This window comes from Myxocyprinus asiaticus, chromosome 14, assembly GCF_019703515.2.
Source record: "Myxocyprinus asiaticus isolate MX2 ecotype Aquarium Trade chromosome 14, UBuf_Myxa_2, whole genome shotgun sequence".
In the NCBI taxonomy this organism is placed as follows: domain Eukaryota; kingdom Metazoa; phylum Chordata; class Actinopteri; order Cypriniformes; family Catostomidae; genus Myxocyprinus; species Myxocyprinus asiaticus.
In genome coordinates this window covers 34,847,459-34,862,297 of record NC_059357.1, presented here as the reverse complement: position 1 = coordinate 34,862,297, position 14,839 = coordinate 34,847,459, and the positions used below count along the sequence as shown (strand labels likewise).

At 41.0% G+C, this 14,839-nt stretch overlaps 1 protein-coding gene across 2 annotated transcripts in view; it reads right to left on the bottom strand.

Annotated features, from left to right (window-relative positions):
- LOC127452093 (inactive rhomboid protein 1) overlaps window positions 1-6,698 on the bottom strand; it is a 90,827-nt gene extending 84,129 nt beyond the window's left edge. For both annotated transcript variants that reach the window (XM_051717278.1, XM_051717281.1), the window contains exon 1: window positions 6,373-6,698. The gene's annotated coding sequence lies outside the window, so the exon portion shown is untranslated. The remainder of the gene's footprint in view (window positions 1-6,372) is intronic.
- Between the last annotated feature and the right edge of the window lie 8,141 nt (window positions 6,699-14,839).

The following is a 14,839-nucleotide window of genomic DNA, read 5'->3' as shown; positions in this document are numbered from 1 at the left end:
CATCTGCAGGACAACGGAAAAACATCACTGAGAACACTACACACAGTACTGATTTTTTTGTAAATTATTATATGTCCCCCCCTAGTCAAAGCATGAGATTACAAATGAGTAAAGCACTACTGAGAAACATTTTTTTACAGTTGAGGATACATTTGTTTTTATTCATATAATCTGAAATATCACACCACAATTTTCAGAAATTACACAGTTGGTAACACTTTACAATAAGGTTATTTTTAACATTAGTTAACAACATTAGTGAACATGAATTAACTATGAACAATACTTTTACAGAATGTCTTATTCTTAATGTTAATTTCAACATACTAACAGATCTTAAAAATCAAAAGTTGTATGTGTTAACATTAGTTAATGCACTATGAACTAACAATGAACAATTCTATTTTAACTAATATTGACAAAGGTTAATAAAAATAAAAATATATATATATATATGTATATATATATTGTTAATTGTTTGATCATGATGCCTAATACATTAATGCATATTAACGAACGAAACCTTATTGTAAAGTGTTAACACAATTTAATCTATATTTAGGCTATTGTGTCTGATTACTACATCATTGTTAACTGTCCTTTTTTTGCAAATAAAAGAAAAAAATGTTTGCTTCTCAAGCATTCATCCATCATCAGTGCTCTCTTCAGTTCGACAGTTCTGTGCACACACACACGACAAATCTCACAGAAAAGGGACACGGTTTTTATTAATGTTAATTATACTGAAAGTGAAAAATATATTATACTGCATAAATCCAATCCAATAAACAAATATTGACCACTATTAGACAAATTGTATGGTTAAAGTAAGTCACTATGTTAAGAAATATATTACCATTCACTCCAGTATTTGCTGTGAAGCTGGAGTAGCATAAATAATCATATTATATTAACTTATAATATCACAGCTATACTTTATCTAGAAGAATAAATAAATTAACAATTACATGTGTAATACAGTCGGAAACAGGGACCATGCTAAGCCCGTGCTGGCCTCATTGTGATCGAAATATCTTAAAATACACATTGTTAACCCATTTCTTTTTACTAGATGGAGCAACAGCTCCGTGTCTTAATGTGCGATGGATATTGTCCAATGTCATCCACAGAAACTTAAATAAATAAAGCATGTGAGAAGTCATTTTCCCCCCGAGTTGCCTCGACAGCATTTATCAGCGTAGGAAGAAAATTTCCCACGCTGTGCTGGAAGTGTGCCCCCTAAAGGGAAACGTGGAAATGACTGTGCATAGAGTCAATTCTGTGTCATTTAAGCCATTATTGAGTCTTTGTCATGTACTTGGCACCATCTCCTGGTGGCCATATGTAATTAGAGTGAACAATCCTCTCTGCCCATATTTGGAAGACTTTCACCTCTGGTTGCAGTGATCTGAATCCTAATATAGTTAGTTTAGCGTTCCGTGACGCTGGACAACGTACTACCTCATTTACAAAAAAAGTAATCTGATCCAGGAAAGCTAACATGTTTTTATTCAGATAGCACATTATGTGCTGTGAACAGTTAAGCGAAAAAGCACCACCCGTTTACATGTAAAATGTAGGTCAAAGATATGTACTTAGCTATTATTCGATATTGTTGTCTGTGCGTAAAACAAATAGGCTGGTTATATTCTTGTCTTTAAGAGCTTTCCAACAACATATAACACATGGCTATTTGATCAGTTTGATGTTTTTACTGATTACATTAATATGTGGAGTGCAAATTTTTTAATAAATTATCAAAACGGAACACTTCTGATTTGTCTGCAAATTTCAAAGCACTTGTTCAGTTTTGGTCATAATGCCTACATGCATTGTAGAGTATAGCTTCTAAGATTTAAAATGATACCTATTTTGTGTTGGTACATTGGGGAGATACTTTAAAGACAAATACGATGAGAAAGAAATGTGGTTCATGTGAAAATCTAATTCAACCAGAAACATCTCAGACAGTTACCATCAATGCAAAATGTATGATAGATGGAAAAGCCAATTTTCTAAAAGGGCATGCTGAAACGGGTGTGTAAACGTAAAAACATGTGACTGCTCTCCCCAACAATAGCAGCTTTTAATAGAGCGATTTGCAGTCTCATTAGAGAACAAACCAAACCCAATGCAAGACAGTAGTGATCAAAGTCCTTCCTGTGGAAACACCCACAACGTTCCCATAGCCCTCCAAATTACACACACTTAGACATCATTTCGCACCACCAACATTGCTCCTGGACTTAATAAAACATCACACCAAAGATTGCAGTTTGTTTTTGCAGCACTCTCCCAAAGACAGAGGCACAGTGGAAAAACTAACACATTTAGAAAACAGCGCTCCAGATGTGAAACTCTTAAACCCTTTTAGCTCACTGTTGATTTGTTGGAGAACCTGTAGTCAATTAATTACGGCTGTAGTTTTGCATAGGATAAGACTGTCGGCAGATGTAAAGGTGTCTACTGAGACTTCTGAAGAAGCTAGTGGTTAAGCTAAAATAGCCCTGCAGGATTACATCATATTTGCACTAACAGAGTAATGTTTAACAGCATGCCTTCTCAAAAATGCAATGGGTGCGGTGACCCACAATCTGTTGGATCTCACAAAATCAAACAACAGTCAGTTGAATCTGACAAGACACGCAGAAGTTACTTTTTTAAATAACTATGATCCACGCTCAAACACAAGCAATGGATATGTGAAAAACCACAACCTATTCACACCCAGAATAAGCACTGGACTATGACTTAAAGCTTTCTTTGAAAAGTACATTATAAAAAGATAGTTCTGGTCCTGGATTTTGATTAGTCAGTAAATCTGCAGCCATGCTAAAATACACAGTACAGTAACAGCTATTAATTTCTATATTATTAATGTTCTTTTTTTTTGTTTTGTTCTTACTATAAAGTAACTAACTATGCATGGAAGAAAGTACTACATTTACAATATAGCACATCCTCTCATACCTAAGCATGTCTTTGTGTCTTAATGGTCCATAAAATTACACATTCCAGGCAAAACACAGCTTAGGAGAAACAAAAATGGAGTGCTGTCTGATACACAGTTTCTTTAAAACAGCACTTTCAGATAAAAGAGGAAAAGGATGCTGCTGAGAGATATTTTTGTACAATTCTTTGAATGCAAACTTGTACTGAGGTGGAAAATATGGACCCATTTTAGCAACTTTCAGTGAGAAGAGATTCTTTAGTTTGAAAAGCTGCCAAACAAGTTAGTTTACATGTCTTACTGTAAACATTACGGTTGCATTGAATGTGTCCATTTTACATGACAAGGAAGAACTGAGTAGTTATTTCACAGAGCAGCTATTTTTGAATATCAGTACGTTATACTCCCTTCAAACCTTTCTAATTGTTGTTTTGCGAATTGCATGATCTGCAATGTTTCTTGTGTACCATTCAAAGCATGAGCCTGATGTCATTTCACGATTCATGTTGAATCTACAGGGAACTATTCAGATCTCAAGGTCTTTCAGACCTGCAAGGTGATACACTGATTTGATTAAAAAAAAAATTACTTTGTAAGAAACTATACAGTATGACTTGAGAAGATCTTCACAATGCAGTTTTCCTTATAGAGATCAAATGAATGTATGATTACCTTGCATTAACGCACGGGCTTACCTCGGCTTAAGCCAGGGGTTGCAGAGGGGCCCCCCAACTCCTAACTTAATATAAAAATGGAGACAGAAAAAACATCCGTGTAGTGCATGGTCATAGAAAAAAATTTCCGCTACAATGTTTCACAACACGCTGTCATATGAACAACCATCCAGTAATTACACTGAAGTCTTAAATCATTTGTACGGGAATCGGGCTACACTGATCTCACTCTATGTTTCGTGCTATTAATTTAAAATAACCTAATTATAAGAGTAATTCGTTCAGGAATTTGGCTACATTGGTCTTGCTTTACTGTATGTTTCGCACTTTAGATTTAAAAGAATCGACTCATAAGAGTCATTTGTATGGGATTGGGCTACACTTGTATTGTATTGTATTTGTATGTTTTACAGTACAGATTCAAAAGAACCAACTTAAAATGAATGAATGAATGTTTCATTTATATAGCGCTTTTTCTGACACTACACTCAAAGCACTTTATACACTAAACAGGGGACTCTCAACATGGATGATGCACCAGCAGCCATAGTGTGCCAGTACACTCACCAGACACCAGCTATTGGTGGAGAGGAGAGTGATAGAACCAATTCATGGATGGGGATTATTAGGAAGCCATGATTGAGAATTGCCAATGGGGGGGGATTTGGTCAGGACACTGGGATTACACCCCTACTCTTTACAAGAAGTGCCCTGGGAGTTTTTAACAACCACAGAGTCAGGACCTCAGTTTAACATCTCATCTGAAGGACAGTGTCTTTTTACAGTAGAGTGTCCCCATCACTACACTGGGGCGTTAGTACCTACACAGACCACAGGGTGAGCACCCCCTGCTGGCCTCACAAACACCTCTTGCAGCATCAATCTTAGTTTTCCCCATGAGGTCTCTCATCCAGGTACTGACCAGGCTCAACCCTGCTTAACTTCAGTGGGTAACCAGGCGAGAGCTGCAGGGTGATATGTCTGCTGGCAAAAGAGTCATTAGTTCGGGAATTGTGCTACACTGGTATCACTGTATATTTCGTGCTGTAGATTCAAAAATACCAACTCATCATAAGAGTCATTTGTCCGGAAATTGGGCTAGACTGATCTTGCTGTATATTTACGCTGTATATTCAAAAGAACCGACTCATAACATAAGAGTCATGTCTTCGGGAATCGGACTATTATGTCCGTAATTAGTTTGTACATTGTACAGTATGTTTCGTGCTGCTGATTTAGTAGCGGTGTTGCAGTGCTGTTGAAAGGTAGTGAAGGAAACACTGTTACAGAGTATTTTAACATGTTGTTGTGTTCACATTGGTAGAACAATTCATGATCGAAAACCGTTAACGGTCAAAGTCATGAGCATCATTCGGTTCCAGTATTTTATTTAAAAATGGGTCCGGTTCTGAATAAGATCTGGTTCTCAGTTACCAGCCCTAACTAAAATGCACAAAACTCCTATCTTGATTTCATGGGGTCTTTAAACTATTTCTCCGCCAGAGATGTCTTTTAATAGGGGAAGCTTGATAGAAATGTAATGAAAGCGATCCACTCTTGGCTAGACTCGCACACACGGCCCTTTTTCTCATCCACACATGAATACTCTTCTCCAATTCTTCCAGGCACCTGCAGCACCTACAGTACTTGCTCCAGCACCAACCACCCCTGTCCTTCTGCTCTACAAGGCTGACCTAGAGGTCAGTTGGAACACACCTGCGATACATGATGACATTCAGTCGAGGCCTACTTAATCAGGCTTGTTACATCACCATGAATGATGATCCCCAGAATGAGATGTTTCGAAAGCATTGAGAACACAAGCTGGAGTGGGACATGGAAATCAGCCAGGGGCACCTCGCACAACTGCATTCAGAACAAGTCAGAATAGAAGCTCCCACTCTCCAAATAAAACAAGTGTAAACATCACAGATCATGTTTCACAGTAGTACTGATTTAGATGCAGGCCAGTAAATGTCTCTTCAAAAACATAGGCATGGCCCGAAGCCACAGAGATCGCCTAAAAGGCTAATAGAGTGAATGCCGCTGGAATATAGGTAATTACCAATCTGCTGATAAAAAAAATACTATGGAGGAGGGGCATCGATTAACGACGAATGACGTCATAATGTCACAGTGGACAGTGCAGGAAATAAGTGCATTGCTATTCCTAGAGTATTGCATGACTCAAAGCAACTCTAGAATATATATGTGTGGAAAATAGGCAAACACATGTTATGCACTATAGGCTTTTAGAAAGACTGGCTTTACGACAACAAATGCAACCATGGCAGTCTATTGAAGCGCATATCAAAGCTGCAAAAACACTAAGAGATCTGTAAAATCATGCGATAATAAACACCCTACGTCGGTGAGGCTTATTTCACGTTAACTGGATGTAGGCATATGTAGACTGAAGATGTAAACACGGAACAGCGCGCGGCTCCACGAGATGCCAACGTCTCGTGATCAAGAAACAACACCCCTGCCATCAAGTTCAGGTATTTATGCAGTAATCAGTCGTAAAATCATTTGGAGTTGGGACGGACGGATAAACGCGTCATAGCACGTGTGTTCAATAGTAAACCCGTATATTTTCTCTAAAAAACATGCATTTTATTGATACAGTAGATGTGTTGCTATCACGACGCTCTGCGGTAAATTACGCCGGTATGTTCATTGCATTGGCATACATTAATAACCTATAGAGCAAAAACTGAAAACTATATGAAAAAAATGGTTACATACCCTTATTCGATTCACAAGCACTTCAGTTGACGCGAAAAGCTGAAATCTCCAGATGTCTGTTAATAATCGAAGATGTTTACATTTATTTCATTTTGTCCAGCGTTTAAGCAGCCAACATACGCAAAAGAATATACAGCTGCAGATGTCAAAGTGTCTCAGTCTTTCAGTGATACAAATCCAATGTTAAGACATTCTCGCGCAGTTCGTATGACTGTTCGATGTGAATTTCCCACGCACGCACGCACGACACAGAGAGAGAGAGAGAGATCAGCTCGGGTAAGTTTAGTTTTGGTCTGCCGGTAATTCAGTTTCATAGACCAGGAGCCCCGCCCGTGTCTACAGAGAGTCCGTCAAGTGCGTGGCCGATTGGTGCGCGCACACACTTACTGGGAGGGGCAAAGTCTCACACTTTGTGTGTGTGTGTGTGTGTAAACGCACAGGCGTGACTAAGCAGAGAAGTCTCGAGTATGGTCTGTTAGACACATTACGGAGTATCATTAAAGCCGTGATATATTGATACGGACAAGTTTTAGTTACAGTATGAGTTTAATATTTAATGTGTTGATAATAAACAGTGTGTGACAAAGAAACTCATTTAGATAAGGCGTGTAGTGTTGTCAGCCGTTGAGGGGATATTTATGAGCTCATGATCAGAGACCACATGATTCACTTCTGAAATAATGCGGCATACTTCCCTCTCTTTTTCTTTCTTTGCTATTCTTAGCTGTACAATTACTATAATGATATGAGTTAATAACATACCTGTAATAATGTTTGCTATAAATGTTTGAAATTATCTCCTCAGTTCAGTCAGCTCTGTTTATGGCTTGAAGCCACAAGCTACGAGAACCCTCAAAATCATTTTTCAACAAATGGTATCCGATAAAAGTTTACTGTTTGGTCACGGGTTTTGCCACCACTTCCGTGTGTGACGTAAACGGTAATGTTGCCAAATGATTGGCCTATATAGTCTGGTAGAAAAACACGGAAATTGAAGACACGATGCGCCCCTAGCGTCACTGGTGGTGTGGGGTGTAACGACGGTGCGGACGAACCCACCTTTCCCTATCCTGTTTCTTGACTCTCCACTATACTTATTTCCTTCATTCTACTTCTGTTAATAAATAAATATTTATGTAAAGGTTGATTTCCCTGCAGTGATTTGGTCACTGTTAAGGTCAGGGAGCCACGGTTTTAATGCAATTAATTAACCATGATAATATAGTAACCATGTTTAATTTTTTGGTTACTATAATTTTACTACAAAATACCACGGTGATACTATGGTTACTGTTGTAAAACCATAGTAAGATTTTGTAAGGTTTGGGTTAGGTTTAGGGGTTGGTGTAGGGTGTCTGTTTGGCTCTAACTAAACACAATAAACACACCTCAGTGATGCCCTTATGCTGTATTTTACTATTTCGTTAGGGGTGAAAATAGCATCTAACATAGCACCAAAAAGCATCTTCTTTGCACTATTTACACTTAGGCTGTGTCTCGTTTCGAAGGCTGCATGCTAGGTAGGACGTGTCCTTTGAAGGCTGCAGTATACCGAATGTCCTCCTTTAAACAAATCTCGTTTAAATGAGACGGTCTTCGTAGGACAAAAGGAAACGTAACGTAACATGGTTGCTATGACAGCACGCCACTCTTTAACAAGCGCGAGCACTTTGAGTGAGAAGGGAACAAATTCCCTTTAGAAGGTAATGTATGAGGTACAATTTAGGAGAGTTATAAAGATGTAAAGAGAAAAGAAAATAGATTTTACAGTTGTACTTTTAGTCTAATACTTTATTTTAATTATATATTAATATAATTATACATATTATATACTCTGCACCCATCTACTGAGGTACTTCAACTTGGGAATTAACATTACTTGCATTTGAACATCATATTTATAGGCAAATTGGTGTTATTTTTTTTTTACATTTCCGTTGAAGCAAAGAATTGTGGGTTGTGAGTGCCCACGAAGGATACACCTCATGCATCTTCCGAATTCCCGTGAAAGAAGGTCGCATTTGAAGGCTGCTTTCGAAGTGTCCTACTCGCTTTTATGAAACGAGACAGACTCTGACGTATGCGGCCAAGAAATGCGACCTCCGGAGGACGCAGCCTTCCAAATGAGACACAGCCTTAGAGTAAATGGCATCTATTGCTAGATGCACTTAGGGCAAATAGCCGTTGTCCTACTATATTGTATGCCAATGGACAAGTATGTCAGAATCCTCAGTATTGATAAAACAATAAGCAAGAAATACCCGTGTGACCTACTATTTCCGGTGAGAATCTGAAGTGTGGATCGACTGGACACTTTACAATTCCATAATCCCTCTGGAGCTGAGGTGACGTCACGTTCAAATCGCTGGATGCAAAATAACGGAGGTGCACCACAAGTCGGACGGCTCTTTTCAACTAAATTATATATATACCAAGAAAGATGTTTCTTGTGCTTAAAGACCCGTCGCTCTGACATCTGTGGTCATGAAGTCATTTGAGAGACTGGTGTTGGCCCACCTGAAGGTCATCACTGAACCCTTTCTGGATCCCCTTCAATTTGCTTATCGAGCAAACAGGTCTGTGGATGATGCAGTCAACATGGGATTGCGTCATATCCTGCAACATCTGGACAGACCAGGGACATATGCAAGGATCCTTTTTGTGGACTTCAGATCGGCTTCAACACCATCATCCCAGCTATTCTCCAGACTAAATTAACCCAGCTCTCTGTTCCTGCCTCTATCTGTCAGTGGATCACCAGCTTTCTGACGGACAGGCAGCAGCTAGTGAGACTTGGGAAATTCACTTCCAGCACCTGTACAATCAGCACTGATGCCCCCCAGGGACGTGTGCTTTCCCCACTACTCTTCTCCCTGTACACAAATGACTGCACTGCCAAGGACCCCTCTGTCAAGCTCCTTAAGTTTGCAGACAACACTATTGTCACCGGCCTCATCCAAGATGACAGTGAGTCTGTATACAGAAGGGAGGTTGAACAGCTGGCTGTCTGGTGCAGTCAAAACAACCTTGAGCTGAACACACTCAAAACGGTGGAGATGATTGTGGACTTCAGGAGGAACACCCCAACACTGACCCCCCTCACCATTCTAAACAACACTGTGGCAGCAGTGGAGTCATTCAGGTTCCTGGGCTCTACCATCTCGCAGGATCTGAAGTGGGACACCCACATTGACTCCACTGTGAAAAAAGCCCAGCAGAGGTTGTACTTCTTTCACAGAAAAATTGGACTCAAGATGGTGCCAAGTATGGCTGCTGCGTTTTGAGCTCCGACACAACATGGCAGTGTTTTGTTTGTTTTGTTCACAATTCTTATGTTTTTTTGTCTTTGATGTTGTCTGCCTTATTGTCTATGACAGACAAACACTTTTGGACATTGGTTCAGCAATTTCACACCGTAAACCGGACTTCAAATTCCTCAATGCCGACCCGCTGTTTACAAACACGCAAGCGGAGCCCTTTGTCTGGGCAGTCCGGACGCAGAAACGCAGGAGGAAAAGGGGAAATGGAGCTGGCGTTCTCATCAGAGTAAGACGCCGTGCAAATCAACCCCTGCTACCCAGTATTCTACTGGCAAATGTTCAGTCTCTGGATAACAAGCTCTGTGAGCTGAAAGCGCGGATCTCTTTCCAACGAGAGATGAGGGACTGCTGCATTATCTGCCTAATAGAAACTTGGATGTCTGTGGAGATTCCAGACTCAGCCATTGAACCCGCGGGGTTCTCCGTGCACCGAGCGGACAGAGCGAAAGACCTCTCAGGTAAAAGCAGAGGTGGTGGTGTATGTTTTATGATCAACAAATCCTGATGTGATCAGAGGAACATACATTCTATCAAGTCTTTCTGCTCTCCTGATCTGGAGTTTCTCATGCTTCTGTGTCGACCATTCTGGCTACCGAGGGAATTCACAGCGGTTATTATCACAGCTGTGTACATTCCCCCACAAGCCAACACAGACCGGGCACTCAAGGAACTGTATGGGAGTATAGGTGAGCAGGAAACCATGCACCCTGAGGCCACGTTCATTGTGACCGAGGACTTTAATAAAGCCAGTTTCAAATCAGTCGCACCAAAATACCACCAGCACATTAGTTTCAACACACGAGGGGACAGGGTTTTGGACCATTGCTACTCTCCCTTCCAGGATGGCTACAAATCCCTCCCCCGCCCACCATTTAGCAAATTGGACCACTCTTCCATTCTGCTTCTGCCCTCTAACAGGTAGAAACTGAAACAGGAAGCACCCACCCTCAGAACAATCCAGTGCTGGTCGGACCAATCAGACTCTACGCTACAGGACTGTTTTGATCACACGGACTGGGAGATGTTCCGGTCCGCCTCTGATGATGACATCAAGCTTTACGCTGATAGCATAATGTGTTTCATCAAAAAGTGCATGGAGGACGTAGTTCCGACCAGAACAATATGGATCTACCCGAACCAGAAGCCATGGATAAATAGCGATGTTCACGTGGCACTTAATGTGCGGACCTCCGCTTTTAATTCCGGGAACGCGGAGGAGCATAAACAAGCCAGTTATGCCCTCCGAAAAACAGCAAAACGCCAGTACAGGAACAAGATTGAAGGACAGTTTAACACCACCAACTCTAGAAGCATGTGGCAGGGAATTAACATCATCACGGACTTTAAAGGGAATAAAAACTCCGCCATGAACACCGCTGCCTCTCTCCTGGATGAGCTAAATACTTTTTATGCTCGTTTTGATGGAAATAACACCGCCCTCGCGGAGAGAGCTCTCGCGGCCGAAGCTACAGAGGTTAGTTCACTCTCCGTCTCTGTAGCGGATGTAACCCGATCCTTCCGACGGGTGAATATCCACAAAGCCGTGGGCCCAGACGGCATTCCGGGCCACGTCATCAGAGCATGCGTGAACCAACTGGCTGGTGTTTTTACTGACATTTTCAACCTTTCCCTCTTTTTGTCTGTAGTCCCCACATGCTTTAAAACATCCACCATTGTGCCTGTTCCAAAGCAATCCAAAATCACTTGCTTAAATGACTGGCGTCCTGTTGCTCTGACCCCCATCATCAGCAAATGCTTTGAGAGACTAATCAGAGATTACATCTGCTCTGTGCTGCCTCTCTCTCTAGACCCATTGCAGTTTGCTTACCGCAACAACCACTCCACTGATGATGCCATTGCATCTACAATACACACTGCTCTCTCCCACCTGGAAAAAAAGAACACTTATGTGAGAATGTTGTTTGTAGACTACAGCTCAGCATTCAACACCATAGTTCCCTCCAAGCTAGATGAGAAACTCCAGGCTCTGGGCTTAAACAGCTCGCTGTGCATCCTGTCAAGCAGACGCCAGGTGGTTAGAATAGGCAGCAACATCTCCTCATCACTGACCCTCAACACTGGGGCCCCACAGGGCTGTGTTCTCAGCCCACTCTTGTATTCCTTGTACACACATGACTGTGTGGCAACACATAGCTCCAATGCCATCATTAAGTTTGCTGATGACACGATGGTGGTAGGTCTGATCACTGACAATGATGAAACAGCCTACAGAGAGGAGGTGCACACTCTGACACACTGGTGTCAGGAGCACAACCTCTCCCTCAACGTCAGTAAGACAAAGGAGCTTGTGGTGGACTTCAGAAGAAAAGACAGAGAACACAGTCCCATCACCATCAATGGATCACCAGTGGAGAGAGTCAGCAGCTTCAAGTTCCTGGGTGTCCACATCACTGAGGAACTCACATGGTCCATCCACACTGAAGTCGTTGTGAAGAAGGCTCATCAGTGCCTCTTCTTCCTGAGACGGCTGAGGAAGTTTGGAATGAACCGCCACATCCTCACACGGTTCTACACCTGCACTGTAGAGAGCATCCTGACTGGCTGCATCTCCGCCTGGTATGGCAATAGCACAGCCCACAACCGCAAAGCACTGCAAAGGGTGGTGCGAACTGCCAGACACATCATCGGAGGTGAGCTTCCCTCCCTCCAGGAAATATATACAAGGCGGTGTGTGAAAAAAGCTCGGAGGATCATCAGAGACTCCAGCCACCCGAGCCATGGGCTGTTCTCACTGCTACCATCAGGCAGGCGGTATCGCAGCATCAGGACCCGCACCAGCCGACTCCATGATAGCTTCTTCCCCCAAGCAATCAGACTTTGGAACTCTTGATCTCCCACGATCAAAATACATCAGCACTGCACTTTATTACTCTTATATCTCACACCGGACTGTCATAAATTATATTATTATTATATATATTCTCTCTTAACAACTTACTATCAACCGACAGCCTGAATGTCAATACAGTACAATACAACCTACTGTACATTCTATATATACTACTATATATACTTTTTTTTTTATTTTATTGAATAATGTGTATCTATATTTTGCATATTGTATACTGTACAGTGTATGTTATTATTTGTATATAGTGTTGTGTGTAATTATGTGTATATTAGACTTTAAATTGTGTTGTGTTCATTTGATGTTATTGTAAATTGGTATATGTCTCATCACTGTCATGACTGCTATGTTGATCGGAACTGCACTCAAGAATTTCACACACCATTGCACTTGTGTATATGGCTGTGTGACAATAAAAGTGATTTGATTTTTTGATTTGATTTTTTGAGTTGAGGGAGTTCAACCTGCCACAGGCGCTGCTGATTCAGGTCTACTCAGCAGTCACTGAGTCTGTCCTCTGCACTTCAATAACTGTCTGATTTGGTTCAGCTACAAAATCAGACATCAGAAGGCTACAAAGTACAGTTCAGACTGCTGAGTGGATTATTGGTTGCCCCCTGCCCTCTCTTCAAGAACTGTACACTTCCAGATTGAGGAAAAGGGCTGGAAAAATCACCCTGGACCCCACTCACCCAGCCCACTACCTTTTTGAACTGTTGCCTTCTGGCCAGCGCTACAGAGCACTGAGCACCAGAACCGTCAGGCACAAGAACAGTTTTTCCCCTCAGGCTTTCCATCTCATGAACAGTTAAAACTGCCCCAGTGAGCAATAATTATGTGCAATACACAGCTTAGTCTATTTATATTTATCTAACATATCCTACCTCTTCTGCCATTACATTCCCTTGCACTATCTGTATATAACAGATTTGAATTGTACATATGTATATCTATCTATATATATATATATATATATATATATATTTGTCTTTTTGTGTATTTCTATATATACTTATATTTTCTATTAACTTTTTTATTCTATTTTTTTGTTATCTCTGTCTTGTTGTTGTATTGTTTGTACACTTGAGGCTTCTGTCATTGCTTGTATGTGTAAAGCTCATTGTGATTCTGAAATGGTGCTTGTTTAACAAAACCAGAGCAGATTTCTTCCGCGGCTGTTATCACATCCAGGGGCGCAGTAATACATGGGCTTACACGGGCTAAAGCCCAGGGGCCTTCAACTCCCAGGGGTGCCCCATTCGCGGTGTCCACCACCATATTCTCCCCTGACGACGTTCACTGGAAGAGTGCATCTAAACCCGCTCAGTGGGAGACGCTGATATAAAAACGGAGACATGCGCAAGTGAAAGCCGTCCGTGTAGCGCATGTTCATAGAATAACTAGTCTGCCAAAACCAATATCCTATTTGTATGTTATACCCACATTAACATGCTAAATCTTTCTGAGAGTTGTCATGACTGAAATGACTAGGAGTGCATCTCAATCAGCTCCCTAGCTCCCTATGTCGTGAATCAGTATATTGTGAACTGGAATTCGGGCACTGGCAAGGGTGTTCATCCACTGAGCATTGGGAAACTTATGACTCAATCACCTGTGACATGATTATGAGCTTGTGCATTAAAACACAGCTGGTATTAATCAACAACATTGCTGTATAAATGATACAGTCATGCCTTGTTGTTGTAGATATTTAAACACAGTGTTATAATGAAAGATAAATGACATAAATGAATACAAATCTTTGTTTGTGTTCAGCAGAAGAAAGAAAGTCATACACATCTGGGAGGGCAAGAGGGTGAATAAATGATAAGAGTATTTAAATTTTTGGGTGAACTATCACTTTAAGCATGTTTAACCTGACCGAGCATTGGCAATGCATTGGCCAAGCGCTCGCATTTGCATATGTGTACTTGCGGCCTTGTGTAAAGTATGTTTATGGCCTAAAGCGACCAACCAGTTTTTTTTTACATGACATTTAGAGATGGGGTTTATCTGAAACATGGAAAATGCTAATTCAAATAATGGCACAGGCAGCAGTGTCAATCAGTGAGTGGCAGAAAACACAGAAAATAAATTATACACTTTGTAATCAGAATTTCTGTCTGTCAAATTACAGTTCTGCTTGTGGATATCTAGTTTTTTATTTGTTTTTATTTCTGAGATAACTGGATGATACTCGCTGCAACAAAATGAGGTCATATGACAAAAATGGAGCATACTACTGTTTAAAAATGTTAAACGTTGCATACTGCTTCAC